The sequence below is a fragment of the Crinia signifera genome, chromosome 9, assembly GCF_055691185.1.
Source record: "Crinia signifera chromosome 9, ASM5569118v1, whole genome shotgun sequence".
In the NCBI taxonomy this organism is placed as follows: domain Eukaryota; kingdom Metazoa; phylum Chordata; class Amphibia; order Anura; family Myobatrachidae; genus Crinia; species Crinia signifera.
Window position 1 is genome coordinate 128,143,362 of NC_139225.1, and position 12,653 is coordinate 128,156,014.

Sequence of the window (12,653 nt, forward strand, 5' to 3'; positions counted from 1 at the left end):
CTGTTCCTGGACTTCCTGGGTAATGTATGGTCCCATGTGACATGCAGCACATTGGACTGTGTGATGAACAAGATGTGTAAATGACAGATTTGGTGCCAGATGCGCTAAGCTTCAAAAAGTGATAAATTGGAGAGTGATAACCAACCAGTTCTTGCCTGACATTTTTCAAACACAGCTTGTGACATGGCAGTTAGGAGCTGGTTGTTTATCAAACTGCCATGTCACAAGCTGTGTTTGAAAAATGTCAGGCAAGAACTGGTTGGTTATCACTCTCCTTTTTATCACTTTTTGAAGCTTAGCACATCTGGCCCTTGATGTGGGTCGAACGTTTGTACCCGCAGTTGCTAGTGATGTCACCTGGTCGGCCTTGCAGCATGGCCCACCTGGCGATATCGCATGCGTTGCAGTGCAGTGTAATGAACGGAGCGTGATGACCTTTTGTCTTTCATTACATCATTCTGATGTGTATCGTGGTAACGATGTGTCACCTATCGGTCGAGATATCTACTCCTTGCATACCTTGGCTTCAGGGACAAAATGGAGGTGATTTAGCGTGCCACTGAATGCCCAGAAATGATGCGAATTATACAATTATTTATAAAGACATAAATAGAATACCCTCCAACATGACCCATTCCATTAGATACAAAATGCTCTGCTTCTGGACTTCTTCCTTAATTAAGATTGCCTTCACATTTGTTGGAACACTGTTAATATCACTGAACTAGTTCAACACAGGTGACTGCAATTATCAATTCAGAGGGAAGTCCAGAAACAGTGCATTTTGTACCTAATGGAATGGGTCATGTTGGAGGGTATGAAAGAGACGTAATTTACTAAAGAGAAGAACCCTTTCACATGGGTGCTGCCTGGCGTGACCCAGCCAGCAGCACTGCATCATACACTGTGTGTGTGTGCTGAGTGCGCAAACACCCAGCCAGCGTCCCTCCCCCTCACACGTTATCCAGTGCTTGGCAGCAGCACAGCAACCCGGGCAGCTGCCCTAACGGAAGATGGCGGCGCGGGGCATTCCGGAGCTGTTTAGTTTTTGGCCGGATGTAGGCGGATGTTCTCGCCTCCATTCTCTGTAGCGCTGCAACTTTCGTTAGGAGGGAGACATGAGATCGGGGAACGGCGGGGTGAGTGGAGCCTGACGCCTGGAAGGTAAGCGGACGGGGGGCCCGAGGTTGCGGCCTGCAGCATAGTGCGACGGGGCAGGGGCAGTGTTCGCGGCGGTACGCAGAGCCTAAGGGGAGGGCCGGTGCTGTGCGCTGTACACAGAGGCCTAGGGGCATTACTCTGCTACACCGTGGCCGCTGGCCGCACGTCGGCCTCTAATCCAGGATCACACCGGCTACTAATGATTTGCGCTGCGGGGATTAGTACGTAGCAGTATGGGCGCTCTGCGTACAGCGTGTCCCCTGCCTGCGGGGTGCTGGGGGCGGCTGCTGGTTGACAGCTAAGGTGCGTGGCAAGGAGACAGCTAGCTGCCCGGGTAACAGTCATGCTGAGTAGGAGGATGGCTTCCTGGGTGAGATATTTGGGGGTATGGGGCAGCTACTATGGAGCTATTTGGGGTAAGGGGATGACAGCCAGGGTGAGCGCTAAGGTGGGTAAGGGGAGCCAGGGTGAGCAAGGGGATGGCAACCAGGGTGAACGCTATTGGTAAGGGGATGGCAGCCAGGGTGAATGCTATTGGGGTAAGGGGACGGCAGCCAGAGTGAACGCTATTGGGGGGTAAGGGGACGGCAGCCAGGGTGAACGCTATTGGGGGGTAAGGGGACGGCAGCCAGGGTGAACGCTATTGGGGGGTAAGGGGACGGCAGCCAGGGTGAACGCTATTGGGGGGTAAGGGGACGGCAGCCAGGGTGAACGCTATTTGGGGGTAAGGGGACGACAGCCTGGGTGAGCGCTAGGGTTGGTAAGGGGACGGCAGCCTGGGTGAGCGCTACGGTGGGTAAGGTGACGGCAGCCTGGGTGAGCGCTACGGTGGCTAAGGGGACGGCAGCCTGGGTGAGCGCTAGGGTGGCTAAGGGGACGGCAGCCTGGGTGAGCGCTAGGGTGGCTAAGGGGACGGCAGCCTGGGTGAGCGCTAGGGTGGCTAAGGGGACGGCAGCCTGGGTGAGCGCTAGGGTGGCTAAGGGGACGGCAGCCTGGGTGAGCGCTAGGGTGGCTAAGGGGACGGCAGCCTGGGTGAGCGCTAGGGTGGCTAAGGGGACGGCAGCCTGGGTGAGCGCTAGGGTGGCTAAGGGGACGGCAGCCTGGGTGAGCGCTAGGGTGGCTAAGGGGACGGCAGCCTGGGTGAGCGCTAGGGTGGCTAAGGGGACGGCAGCCTGGGTGAGCGCTAGGGTGGCTAAGGGGACGGCAGCCTGGGTGAGCGCTAGGGTGGCTAAGGGGACGGCAGCCTGGGTGAGCGCTAGGGTGGCTAAGGGGACGGCAGCCTGGGTGAGCGCTAGGGTGGCTAAGGGGACGGCAGCCTGGGTGAGCGCTAGGGTGGCTAAGGGGACGGCAGCCTGGGTGAGCGCTAGGGTGGCTAAGGGGACGGCAGCCTGGGTGAGCGCTAGGGTGGCTAAGGGGACGGCAGCCAGGGTGAGCGCTAGGGTGGCTAAGGGGACGGCAGCCTGGGTGAGCGCTAGGGTGGCTAAGGGGACGGCAGCCTGGGTGAGCGCTAGGGTGGCTAAGGGGACGGCAGCCTGGGTGAGCGCTAGGGTGGCTAAGGGGACGGCAGCCTGGGTGGCTAAGGGGACATCAGCCTGGGTGGGCGCTAGGGTGAGTTAGGGGATGGCAGCCTGGGCGAAGGCTATTTGGGGGTAAGGGGATGGCAGCCTGGGTGGGCGCTAGGGTGGGTTAGGGGACAGGAGCCAGGGCGAAGGCTATTGGGGGTAAGGGGACGGCAGCATGGGTGAGCGCTAGGGTGGGTAAGGGGACAGGAGCCAGGGCGAAGGCTGTTGGGGGTAAGGGGACGGGGGGGGGGGGGGGGGGACGGGGGGAGAATATGCATGAAATATTGGGAACAGTTAAAGGTCCAACCTATCAGTTTTTAACAAGGTGTGGTACATCTCCCCTGTTGCTGCCTTTCTTGTTTTCAACTAGTGCAATATCCTTGTATAAAGGTAAGTGTACACTAGAGGCTTTTTTTTCCATTATAAGTAAAGAATGGGCATCGGAAAACAAAGAAATGATTAAATATCTCTAAACTTACTTAAATGGCAAAGTATGTTACAGTCAATGAGATCTGGAATTCGCTTAGCCAGATGAAAGTTTTCTACCACCTGCCAATATGCACCTGTGTATATATAAATAGTTATTGCTTATCGTACTTGTACAAGGAGCAGGGAATAAAAGGATGATTCATTCATGTTCTGGTTATGGCATTTCTCCACACAAGCCTCATTAGCGTAATTGATGTTTTACTATGTAGACCATTTCCATATCTTGCCCTAACAGCCCTTTAGTTCCTGAATCTGTATCTCTTCATTGTGAGCAGATACAATGGTGCAGAGAGGAGGAAAGATACCAATAACCTCATCAAACACAAACACTGGCTTTAACCTGTTTTGGGCTTGGGACACTGAGCAGAGGGGGGTGGTTTGAAGCCTTGGTTCTCTGTACTCTCCCTCCACTCAAACATGGGTAATGACCTGGGTTATTCCCAAGTCATCATCCTTCACACAGGATCTGGGTTCTGTGGCTTACAGTAGCCGCTTTTGAGATGTCCTCTCCAAAGTGTAAAGGTGCTCATACACTTATCCGATTTGGGCTGATTTCGCCCGATTCCGACAAATCTGGTTGAGAAATCGGATGTGTTTAACATCCCATCTGACCAGATGCTGCAGGTTCAGTCTATTGGATTGGACCCATCAGAGGCACATCGGGGGTGCTTTTAGCACCCACAATGTTTGTCCAATTTGTAGGTTTGTGCCAGCGGTGAAGCACCACTGGCACACACTTTTGTGAAGGCGGCTGGCAGCACAACACCTGGGGGGTTTTGGGTGCAATGTCCTCGGCAGGGGCAGGCAGCATGGCAAAAACCTGGGCAGCATCGGGTACAGGCTGCGTGAAGAGCCTGTAGGGCTATGGGTGCAGCGGTGGAGCGAGCAGTCCGCAGTGTCCGGGAAGGGCGGAGTAAGCTGGCGGCAGAATTAGAAAATTCAAGATTGGCCGGCTGCTGATTGGATGATAGTGCTCTCTTTTTCAGCCAATCTTTCTTTTGCATTTTCAAATTCTGCCATTGCTGTCCGCAGTGTCTGCTCACGGACACTGCGGACTGCTTGCTCCGCTGCTGCACCCATAGTCCCCCAGGCACCTCACGCAGCCCGGACCCCGCACTGCCCAGGTTTTTTTTTTTTTCTCCTGCCCCCGCAGCTCCCTGGGAATTTTACATGGGATAAATCGTATGCAAAAATCCGCACATCAAGTGCCAAATCTTAATGAGCTCTGTTGCATGTCCTAGGAGTAACACTTGTCTGTTGTAGACCCTGCACTGACAACCTGGGTCAGACCTTTTCATATTTAAGGAGGCCCTGGGTTGATGCATGTACATTGGTGAAAACCAAGGTTTTGGGCTTATATCTGAAGGGGTATAATGCACATTTTCCTCTAGGTGGAGTCCAAGAGGCTGCTCTATGCTGTCATTCTTTGATTTAATAAGTTACCAGTAAAGCAATTAACTAATTAACTTGAGTTAGGGCCTCTCATAAGCCACAACTTCTTGGACAAAATGTTACTCCTTCAGTTCTCGGCCAGGTTTGTAAAAGGAAAGGAGACCTTGGAACGCCGTATACTGGGGCTCCTGTTGGAGGACAGACTCCTAAATAAATATGTTTCGCTAGGTAGTTGGTGCGGTTCCCCATGTACATGTTCATTTAGATCTGTGATACTTAACATATGGTGTCCACATTAACCATGAGTTCTAAACCTGGATGTACAATATAAGATTCTCTGCAATCTTTCTGGTTGGGATGAAAATCTGGTAATGTGTGGAACAAAATGACAATTTACCATTTGCTCCTAAACACTGAAAAAGAGACAAAAATGAACCTTCAGACAATATAGTAAAATCCATTTGATTTAATGATTTTATCCAAATGACCATTTTCCCCACTTTCTGGCTTTTAGGAGCAACCGGCTGATTGTCTTTTACTACTGTATATTACCAGATTTTTGCTACAACCCGAAAGATTAAACCAATAATCTTCTAGTGTATATCCAGGATAATACTGGATTCAACTGATTTGTTTGAGTGATGGTTTTTGTCTGTTTCCCAGTGTTTGAGAGCAAATGGTCAATTGTCACTTTCTCCCGTACATTACCAGGTTTTTATTTTAAAAAGCCGGCTAGTTGGATGGTTGGAAATATTATCTTCAAAGATATCGTTTATTGTTAGCCCATGAGTTCAAGGGAATTCGTTGACGCTATTGCTGATAAAGAGAGTCGTTTAGTGTGTACCTGGCTTAAACTGGGTACACAACTAATGATTTATCTGTCCGGTTGAAAATCTGGTAATAAATGGGAGCAAATGTCACACATATTGGCTAGATCCATTTGATTTAACCAATTTATCAGCACAATAGTTTTTGTATATTTTCTGGCAAATTGTTGCATTACCTGAACGTTTTCATTCTAACTAGCTAGATTGGACAGATATAAGGTGTCTGGATAGGGGTTGAATAATCACGTGATAAATCAAAACCAGAGATGATCAGAAAAATAACAAACTTCTGACTGGATAACGACCACATTGGTCACTATATCTAAAGCTTAACACACTGGCATGTCTAAATGAAAGGACAATTATAATAGTCCCATTAACAGGTCAAAGATAGTTTGGGTTTGGGGTCTGTCCAGCAGGATCAGTATGAAATCCCGACCGCAGCAATGCCGACAAGGTGGAGGGGGTTTCCCCCCCCCCCCCCCCTCCTTGCGGGCTCGCTGCGCTCTCCACGCAGCGGGCCCGGTACATCGCTACGCTCGGCACACTATTTTATTCTCCCTCTACGGGTGTCGTAGACACCCATAGAGGGACAAAGTGCCGGCATTGCGGCAGTCGGGATCCCAGCGTCGGTATTTCCACACCCGGGATTTTGACCGCATCCCTGTCCAGCATCTAATGAGTTTATAGAAAATATTCATCGGTTATTAATATCTCTTTTATGAACCCCGATTAAACTGCACTCTTCTCCAGCCTGTACACAGGGCCTGATTTCATGTTTGTAAATAAATCCCAAGAAATTACTTTGTCTCGTACAAACCATGTTGCCAGGCAAATACATGGATATTTTTTCTGTGCAGACTCCATTCTGACTGCTTTTGCATTTAGTCTGTTACGGTCCTTACACACTGGGCGATTATGCCTAGTGTGTATGGACAGCGATGATCGCTATCATTGCTGGGGGGGGAAGCCGCTCAGTGCATACACACTGAGCGGCTTTCCACCTGCCCGGCGCCGAGATCAGGAGGCGGACGGCTTTGCGTAGCGCAGAGCTATGCAATTCCATCCTCAGAGTCACTCCAGCCAATGAGCAGCTTTCTCGGCGATGATGCGGGAGCGCGCAGCAGCGCTCATCACCGGGCCATACACACTGGATGGCTTTGAGCTGAAAGCTGTTCAAACTTGCTGTTTTGAGCACAACCCACCCAGATCTATTCCCCTCTGCACATTTTACATCTACCCCTCGTGCAGCTCGGCTTTGCCCAGTTTCTTGCTTTAATTACAGATATGGATGCGGTTCACAATACATTAAGCTGGCTACATGTCAACCATCTTTTGCATACATTTACCAGTCACCTTTTGATTCACCAGAACCATTTGAATTTGCCCACCTGCTTGTGATGTTCTATTCGATGGATTCTGCGGCCAAAGGCAGATTTATCAATATATCTGTACTAGTTAGTAGCCTGTCAAAATACAAGATAACATAACAGTGATGTCATCACCAGCGGCTGTATGCCATTGAATGGGGCAATATTTTTATATTGCTCCATCGTGTGACATCTACTGTCCGACCGCAAACAGAACACCTGAGTGTCCAGCATTAGCCTATTATTGAATAGGATATGACATTAGCATATATCGTGGTGTAATCAATTCGGCTGGCAAGGTTTTTTTTTGTGGTGAGTGGCTTGTTTTCGGGTAGGATCGCTGAAAACGAGTCATCGTCGCCGTTTAACCACTGCGCCAGCCACTCGCCCTATTCAATGTTCCGGGGGAAACCTGGCTGTCACACGACGACGAGGATTCCCCCAAACGCCGAGGTTTGCGGCTAATGCAGGGAGCCAGCTGCATTTAGTTGCGAGCTTTGCCATTTTGGGGGCCGCGCACACAGTTTCAACCTCGCTGTAAAAAACCAGGTGAGGTGGGTGCAGGGGGGTCAGTTGAATACTGACCGGCGAGCAATCAGCACTGCTTGCTGTCACAGCTCGCTGGTGCTGGTGGGCTCTCCTGATACTGTACAGTATGTCCCCTGCTTCTTGCAGTGGACCTTCCCGAACATCAGGATCGCATGCAGGTCCAACCTCCGAATCTAATCCGATGCGCACAGGACCACGCGTCGGACCCGAGGGGACATCAAACATCCGATTTGGGTCGGTTTCTCTGCCCAAACGGGTGAAATCGGCCCAAATCGGAGAAATGTATGGGGGCCTTAACTTATGCAGCTGACTCTTGTCTATTCTCTCTGTGGTCCTTAGTAAGAAAAGTTAACCTGACAAAGCTTTGCATCAGATGGATCTTCATTTTCCATTTCCTAAAAGTAACCTAGTATTTGAATACTTATTCCCTTTTTATTAATGAAGTTGCTCTCCTCTATATTCTCCAGTTCTTCAGACAGGGAATAACCGATATATCCTCCCTCATTGTTGCTGCAGTCATGTTAAGCAGCTTTTCTAGCTGTGAGTGTTTATGAATGGTAAGCGTCTTTTTTAGCAGTCCCTCTCCCTGAATGTGTCTTATTCAGATCTCCATGCAAATAAGATGCACAAGCAGACTTTGCTGAGTAAAAGCCATTCTCTGTACGCTACATTAAAGTGTTTTCCTGGAAAACAAAGGCACTCTGAGCTGGCCAAGTCACACGGGAGCTGGCGGCTCTCATGGGCCTTTGTGCCGCGACTAATTACGTACGGAGGTTAGATGAGGAAGATGTGTTTCTATCACATGCATTTATCCTTCTTGTTATGCCTCCAAGACCTAATCTGCCTTATGTCAACTCCAGTCCCTACATTGATCCTATTTATATAAAGTCAGATGTTTCTCTAATAGTTTGTCTTGTACAGTCGTTAGATTTTATATTTGAACATATTTTCACGTTTTCCAGTTACCAAATTTTGGTTTCATTTATTTTAATAACTTATTTATATTGGCATATGTTTCAGGAGTATCCGGGTGATTCCGCTAAGTCTCATTTCAACACATCATAATTATTACAAAATTGGCACATAAGGGGAAAAGCCAAGCCCACCACCTATTTTTAAAGAAGACTTCTACTTGATAATTCCCCTCCAAATTTTTGGGGTAATTCAGTTGTTGAATGAGCACCTGCCACTAGAGGGCGGCAGCTCTCAGCAATCCAGCCGGCGATAACATGTCTGCTTTGAGGGGCCCCACAATTATCATGGATTACCTTTTACAATGCGATCTGGGAGGAATATTACCACCCAGGATCACCTTACATTGTAAAATGTAATCCTGGGTGGTAATATTCCTCCCAGTTAGCGCTGAAACCTCCCCCTGCTAACCGCTCTGCCCCAGCAGCAATGGGCTAGCACCATCTCAGAATGGCGGTAGCCCGGGGTTAGCGATGCGCTGCTGATACATTGGGCAGCTTCACATCCCCAATAGAAACCTATGTGGGAGGCGGTACAGCAGGGATCGACGATTCCTGCTGCAGTCCCTCTGACATACATTGGTGTGATACTTAATATCTGCCGCTAACCCTGTGAATTTAACCGCAAATATTGAATGATAAATGGGCCCTTTAGCCCCCCAAACTGTGAGCAGAAATGTGCAAAGTACCTTGATTAATCTCTCATATGAGACTTTTGGGTGCAATAAGACCGTGGTTACCCAAACATTTGCATATTACCCAGTTGCAGTGATGGAAAATGCAATTATGGGCGCCCATTAAACAATTAAATTGCCCTATAGGAGCATGTGTGTGTTTTTTTGTTGTTGTTGCAAATCACCCTTTAAAAATGCAGGGCTCAGTTGTGCAGTTGGGTAATGTGCAGGGCGCCACAAACAACCTAGTGTGAGGACTATATAACTTGTCAACTGACGTTAAAAACGCAAGATACAGATACAGATTTATTTTTGTTGTGTATGTAATATATATATATATATATACTTATGATGTGACATCATTTAATAGGTGATCAATGGGACATGTGATTCTAGGCTAATGTTAGATCACAATATACACCCGATGCTGACCAGTCACATGGCATTAGTTAGTGGACAGAGCGCCCTATGGTGAGATCTCTTATGTACATAAGCAGAATAAAGTTAAAGTCCATCATATTGTGTAACCAGCACATTTTGCCTGCGTGGTATTGCGTGTGAATTAATGGGCAGCTGGCGTATGAACGGGTGCCCGGTATACAGCATTTAATGCCACTGTAGTTATTTATTAGTTTGTGAATAGCAACTTTTTGCCACTTTTTTTATTTTAAACAAAAATCATTAAAGTCATCCCTAGTGACCCATCTGTCTCTTCCCATTTTGATCCATCCAGTCTTTTCCGTGATGTCTCCTGGAGAGAGCTGAGCGGCATCAGGTGAGCCCCTGACCCGGTGTTTGTTCTGCACAGCCTCCTGCGCTGGCTGCTTGACCTGCTCTGCTGTTTTTCCTCTCTTGATTTTTGTCTCTTTGCTGATAGCAGTTTCCAGAGAGATAAGAATTGGCGTATTATTTATGCAGCACACAAAGCAAACACTGCAATCTGCTGTGTTTCCACCGCGATGCTGATCGGAACACGCTTTAATCGCGCTAGTGCCCCCAGCAGAGGTGCATTAATTGAGCGAGCGTGGTGATCTGCTCACAGATTACTAGGTTACATCTGCTGTCATGTTCCCTGTTGTGGTGGCTGTCTCTTCTGCTTTTTTTTTTTTCCGCCCTGCAGTGTTTTGCATAAAGGGCGGAGCTTCTGGTTCATTCACAGAATTCAGATGTTAATCCAGCATAGCTGAGGGTTAAAGATAAAGGGATGCTGTCTCGCTGCTCGAAGGACATTGATAAAATGTGGGAAGTTACAGGCTACTTTAAAAGCAAAGCTGAAATAGCAATGCCTGAATTTTATTTATTTTTTTAAAGTGAGCACAACTTTTAAACCACATACAAATGTGTCTTCAGACCTGGTTCTCAATATACAGTACCATGTGCAATGAGGGAGCTACACCAAGTAGTGCATTGCAGCAACTTTCTCTTTTTAACGTTTACCCTGTAATCACAACGGATTTGGACTTGTACAGGAATTTGTTTTGATTGTCAGTCTAGATCGAGACTAATTCGCACACAGATGTAAAATTCATCGTTGCAGTCTCATGATATGGTTTTATCGCATCCCGTTTCTTATTTTGTGCATTGGAGAACAGAACCCGGAATTCTGGGAAAGGCCGTTTTGCGTGACTGCGGCAAGGACATTTTAAACGATATGCGCCAAAACTACCATAACATTTTTCGTGTGTCATCCAGTGCGTACACACTATATTTTTAACCGTGCGCTCTCCCTCCTCCAGTCATTAGCGACTTCCCCTGACGTCTGTTCTTGCTGCTAAGTCTAAGGCAGGCATGTCCAAATTGTGGCCCTCCAGCTGTTGTGAAACTACACATCCCAGCATGCCTGTGGCAAGCCATGCCGGTTGCTGATGAAAAACGGGACACTGGGCGATGTGCTCGCTGAGCGATACCCGTGTGTACGGGGCTTTAGAATATCATTATCGACCGTTCGACGCCTGGATGTGGCCACTGATGACATTGTTTGTAAAATCACTCAGGGTGTATGCGATATATCGTTTGTTAGGGAGTTCATAGAATATTTCATGGTACCATGTGTCTGCAGATCCCCCGAAACTTAGCAGTGCCGTGGCACTGAGTGGGTTAATACGCTATGCTGCGACATCACTTTCAAGAGCTAACGCCACTCTGCACCATGTAAAAAAACGGTTTTCATGCCAGTAATGTGCCGCATCCCCTTATTGCTTCACAGAAACTGCAGCCAGGAGCACTTAGTTCAGGGCTGCAATGCTGTGTTGGCAGAGCCTGGCGCGGAGTGACATCACTGGGTGCTGCCAAATGATTGGGACAAGAAGAGCAAGCACAGTGCTGAAGGAGTTAAGGCTCGCCACCAGGGATAGTGTATGGAAAGCCGCAGGGCACAGTGTATATAAAACAAGCAATGCAGTCTGGAACATCAGATAACATGCTGCAGGCCATTCAGTGAGTGGCCACAGGGGCAATCTGCAGCCACTGGAGTTTGAATGAACTCAGGAGGTGCAATGCAAGATGGGAGTCCCAGCCTTCCAAGTTCCACAATACAGGCTTATAGACGGCTGTCAGGGGACTATTTTTTCTGGAATATGCCTTTTCCACTGGAGCACGTATTTAGCCAGATGATGTGATCAGGCACCCTTTCAGTAGAGCCCTGAGGTTGTTTAATGCGCAAGATGGAAGATAACACCCCCCCCCCCCCCCCCTCTCTCTCTTCCACACCTCATGGTAGCAAACAGCTTGGCTTCCTTACCAGACAGCCTTGGTGAAGTCTCCCCTCTGTCCACTGGTGTCGACTACTCCAGCTGTATCCAATCGAACAGTGACTGCATAACATAACCCAGTGCTGTATTCAGTATCAAAACGGAATAAAAAAAAAGGGCGTGTGGAGATCATAGGTTCACCCCAAAATGCAAACCTGGAAATGATTGACACATGAAAAGGTCAACATGACTTTTTCTAATTTATTGGTCTCCATTTGTAGATTAGAGTACAAGGACCCCTTGGCGTACATTTCCATTCCAAATTGTCCATGTAGATGCTAAAGTACAGTATGAAAGAATTTTTTGTAAAAAAAAAAAAAAAAATGGGTACTCTTTACCTAGAAGGGCGCCCGTCGCGGGCATCGCGGGTACATTTATGTATGGCCGCGACCGACGCGATTTCCCATTGAAACCAATGTTAAACATGGAAATCGTGTCGGTCGCGTCGCGGCCGGCCATAAATGTACCCGCGATGCCCGCGACGCGATGCTCACGATTTCCCATAGGAATCAATGTTAAAAGGCGCGATGGACCCGATTTTACTGTGAAATGGCTCAATCCACCCGATTTGGCCATAGGAATCAATGTTAAATGGGCCACAGAGCCCATTAACCCTTAAATGTCCCCCCAAATTTTTAACGCCACCCCACGATCCACGCCAACCCGAAGCGTGGCGAGCGCAGCGAGGGGCGGCGGTACGCGTCCTCCGACCTTTTCATGCCCTACTATCCACTAGGGCGTGGTGTGAGAATATAATAGTGTGGCGAGCCACCGAGCCCGAAGCGTGGTGAGCGGACGCGGATACCTTCTATGCGCGTCCCCTCGCGGGCTTCACAGGTGTCCGTGGCAAGGCGGACACCTGTGAAGCCCGCGAGGGGACGCGTCTACCTGTGAAGGTATCCGCGTCC

The 12,653-nt window shown here is 48.7% G+C and overlaps 1 protein-coding gene across 3 annotated transcripts in view; it reads left to right on the plus strand.

The window, feature by feature from the left end:
* The first annotated feature begins 960 nt into the window (after positions 1–960).
* AKT2 (AKT serine/threonine kinase 2) overlaps positions 961–12,653 on the plus strand; it is a 40,750-nt gene continuing 29,057 nt past the window's right edge. Inside the window, exon 1 of one of the 3 annotated variants that reach the window (XM_083159737.1) lies at positions 961–1,164. The gene's annotated coding sequence lies outside the window, so the exon portion shown is untranslated. Of the gene's footprint in view, positions 1,165–9,747; positions 9,771–12,653 lie in introns of those variants that run through there. The other 2 variants (XM_083159738.1, XM_083159739.1) reach the window with 2 other exon arrangements.